The sequence below is a fragment of the Stenella coeruleoalba genome (assembly GCF_951394435.1).
Source record: "Stenella coeruleoalba genome assembly, chromosome: 8".
NCBI classification, from domain to species: Eukaryota; Metazoa; Chordata; class Mammalia; order Artiodactyla; family Delphinidae; genus Stenella; species Stenella coeruleoalba.
In genome coordinates, this window is record NC_137154.1 from 11854839 (window position 1) to 11859474 (window position 4636).

The following is a 4636-nucleotide window of genomic DNA, read 5'->3' on the forward strand; positions in this document are numbered from 1 at the left end:
GTTTGGATGTTTCTGTTGAGGTTGTTTTTTTTTTTCAGAAAAGATTAGCATTTAAGTCAGTGGACTTTGAGTAAAGCAGATCACCCCTATAATGTGGACGGGCCTCATCCAATTAGTTGAAGGTCTTAACTGAACATAGACTGACCACGCCTAAACAAGAAGAAATTCTTCCAGCAGACAGCCCGTGGACTCTAACTGCGATTCTTCCCTGAGTCCACCCTGCCAGCCTATCCCATCAGATTTGGGACTCACCAAGGCTCCACAATCATGTGAATCAATTTCTTTTTTTTTTTTAAATTAATTAGTTAATTTATTTTTGGCTGCATTGGGTCTTCATTGTGGTGCACCGGCTTCTCACTTTAGTGGCCTCTCTCGTTGCGGAGCATGGGCTCTAGGCGCACGAGCTTCAGTAGTTATGGCACGCAGGCTCAGTAGTTGTGGCTCGCGGGCTCCAGAGCACAGGCTCAGCGGCCATGGCGCACGGGCTTAGTTGCTCCGCGGCATGTGGGATCTTCCGGAGCAGGGCCCGAACCCGTGTCCCCTGCATTGGCAGGCGGATTCTCAACCACTGCACCACCAGGGAAGTCCCTGAATCAATTTCTTAAAATAAATTTCTCTCCCTCTCTCTCTCTCTCTCTCTCTCTCTCTCTCCCTATCTATCTATCAACATCCAAAATACAAACATATATAGAGAATATATATATATATATTTAATAAATTTATTTATTTATTTTCTTGGCTGTGTTGGGTCTTCATTTCTGTGCAAGGACTTTCTCTAGTTGCGGCGAGCGGTGCCACTCTTCATCGCGGTGCGCGGGCCTCTCACTATCGCGGCCTCTCTTGTCGCGGAGCCCAGGCTCCAGATGCGCAGGCTCAGTAGCTGTGGCTCACGGGCCCAGTTGCTCCGCGGCATGTGGGATCTTCCCAGACCAGGGCTCGAACCCGTGTCCCCTGCATTGGCAGGCGGATTTATAGAGAATATTATATATATATATATTTTTTTATATATGGAGAGAGAGAGGAAGCCAGTCTTTGTTCTACTAAGGCCTACAGCTGATTAGATGAGGTCCACCCACATTACAGAGGGAAATCTGCTTTACTCCAAGTCCACTGATTTATATTTGTATATGTACGTAGTATACACACACACACACATCCTGTCGGTTCTGTTTCTCTGGATAACGCTGACTTATACAGACCTAAAATTAAGGCTTATTATGCACTGCCTCGGCAGGTGGCAAAACAGAGAGGGCCTTTAGTGGCCTAAGTGCAAGTCCATCTCCTCACTCTGTTCCATTGGAAAAGGTCCCCTAGCCAAACAACCCTCCTTATCCAGGGGACCAGGCACAGTTCCTGATTACCTCTGAGTACTGGGATCCAGTTTCCTGTCAGCCTGTAGAATTATTCAAACGAATCAATCATATCTTACCAGGGGAGCCAGAGGGCACTCCATCTTCCTGATACCACAAAGCCTGCTTCCCACAGCCCCTCTGCTCTGTGTGGCCCTGTATGGCATGGGAGGTCCTCATCCCTCAGGATGTGAGTATATGTGACCAATAAGCTGCTGTCGATCTTATCTGTCCAAGTGTCAAGTGTTGTGTGTTTAGTGATCCCCCTAACTATAGGGCAGGAATCCCTCCCTCACCAGTGGAGTGGGAGGCGTTTAAAACAAAAAGCTAGTATTCCATCAAATTCTCACCAACACCTGGTATTGCCATAATTTAAACTTTTAGTCAGTCTATTAATATCTCATTATAGTCTTAATTTTTTTCATTGAAGTAAAGTTGATTTACAATGCTGTACAGCAAAGTGATTCAGTTATACATATATATACATTCTTTTTTTAATATTCTTTTCCATTATGGTTTATCATAGGGTACTGAATATAGTTCTCTGTGTTACACAGTAGGACCTTGTTGTTTATCCAACCTATATATAATAGCTTACATCTGCTGACCCCAACCTCCCACTCCATTCCATCCCCAAACCCCCTCCCCTTGGCAACCACCAGTCTGTTCGTATGTCCGTGATTCTGTTTGTTTCATAGATAGCTTCATTTGTGTCATATTTTAGATTTCATATATAAGTGACAGCATATGGTATTTGTCTTTCTCTTTTTGACTTACTTCACTTAGTATTATAATCTCTAGTTGCATCCGTGTTGCTGCAAATGGCATTAGTTCATTCTTTTTTATGGTTGAGTAGTATTCCATCGTATACACATACCACACCTTCTTCGTCCATTCCTTTGTCAATGGACACTTAGGTTGCTTCCATGTCTTGGCTATTGTGAATAGTGCTGCAATGAACATAGGGGTGCATGTATTTTTTTGAATTATAGTTTTCTCTGGATATATGCCCAGGAGTGGGATTGCTGGATCATATGGTAATTCTATTTTTAGTTTTCTGAGGAACCTCCATACTGTTTTCAACAGTGGCGGCACATTATGCTGTTAATTTTTATTTCCTTGATCACTAATGAGACCATACACTTTTTCATGAGCATTGTCCGTTTGTGTTTTTTTCTTTGGTGAAATGTCTTGTGGCAGAAACCGATTGGCTGTTCATCAAAGTTGTTTCCTTTTTCTCCTGACTGTACGGCTCGACTGCATTTCCCTGCTTCCCTTGCAGCTATGTGAGCCAGGTGGCTAAGATCTAGCTAAGGAAATGCTAGCAGAAGTGACATGAGCTATTTCTAGGCCTGGCCTTGAAAAATCCCCCACCCATGAAACTCTCCTTTCTCCCCCATCTACTGGCTAGATGTTGATGTCCAGGTTGCCTTTGGAGACCTCATGATGAAGACAGCTGAGTGTCTGTCAGCCTGGGTACGCAAGTGACTTTGTGGCGCAGAGCCTCCTGCGGTCAAGAACATCAATTTTGGACCTCACTTAAGCAAAAAATAAACTACAACTTCTATTGTATAAAGCACTGAGATTTGGGGGTTGGTCGTCATAGCTGTTAGTCTATCTTTATGGATACTTGCTGATTTATCTATTGAGACTTTTAATTTAGGAGTTCCTTTTGGGTATAAGTCTTTTGTCAGTTACCTGTGTTGCAAATATATTCTCTTCTGTGGTTGGTCTTTTCCTTCTATTAATACTGTCTTTCAAAGAATAAAAATTATTCATTGTAATACGGTCAAATTTATCACTCTTTCCCCTTATGATTAGCATGATTTTGCATTTGTTCATAAAATGTTTCCACATGGGGTTAATAAAGTATTCTCTTGTTTTGTCATCCAAACTTTTTTTTTTTTTTTTAGGTGGGGGAGCTTTCATATTTAAGTTTAGAATCACCTGGGACTCATTTTTTTGGTATGATGTGAAGTAGGTGTACAACTTGCTTGTTTTCCTGTGTGGATCTCAAATTGTGACATCACTTATAAGTTTTGGTATCTGGTAGACCAAGTCCCCCCACTTTTTTCTCCTTCAAGAGTGTCATTGCAGGGCTTCCCTGGTGGTGCAGTGGTTAAGGATCCGTCTGCCAATGCAGGGGACACGGGTTCAAGCCCTGGTCCAGGAAGTTCCCACATGCCGTGGAGCAACAAAGCCCGTGCACCACAACTACTGAGCCTGCGTTCTAGAGCCCACGAACCACAACTACAGAAGCCTGCGTGCCTAGAGCCCATGCTCTGCAACAAGAAAAGCCACCACAATGAGAAGCCCACACACCGCAACAAAGAGTAGCTCCCACTCACCACAACTAGAGAAAGCCTGCACGCAGCAATGAAGACCCAATGCAGCCAAAAATAAATAAATAAATTAAAAAAAAAAAAAAAGAGTGTCATTGCTTTTTTTTTTTTTTTGCGGTATGCGGGCCTCTCACTGTTGTGGCCTCTCCTGTTGCAGAGCACAGGCTCCGGACGCACAGGCTCAGCGGCCGTGGCTCACGGGCCCAGCCACTCTGCGGCATGTGGGATCTTCCTGGACCGGGGCACGAACCTGTGTCCCCTACATCGGCAGGCGGACTCTCAATAACTGCGCCACCAGGGAAGCCCCTCATTGCTTTTCTTGATCCCTGCATTTCTATATGTATTTAGAATCCGTTCGTCATGTTCCACGAAAAAAACAAAAAAATCTGTTGGGATTTTTGACTGGTATTAATTTACATCTATAGATTATTTGGGAGGATAATTGACAACTCTTCCAATTAATGAATATATTATAGTTTTCCAGTTATTTGGGTCTTCTTTAATATCTCTCAGTATAGCTGTTAATTTTTTTCTGTAGATGTATCCCACCTGTTTTTGTTCATTTTTTCCCTAGGTGCTTGATACATTTTATGCTATTAGACGTAGTTTATATTTTAGTTTGATCAATGTCACTAAAAATCTTATTGTGTCTAGTTTCCCCTTTCTTCTGTTTATGTAACAAGGCCTAGTTTTATCACTGACTAGCAGTCTTAGATTTTGTATCTACTTTACAGCTCCAGTTACATTGAATTTGGTTGGGTTTGGGTCTTCAATCTTAGATCCTAACCAACAAGGACTTACTGTATAGCACAGGGAACTCTGCTCAATATTATGTAACAATCTAAATGGGAAAAGAATTTGAAAAAGAATAGATACATCTGTATGTATAACGGAATCACTTTGCTGTGTACCCGAAACTATCACAACATTGTTAATCAACTATAC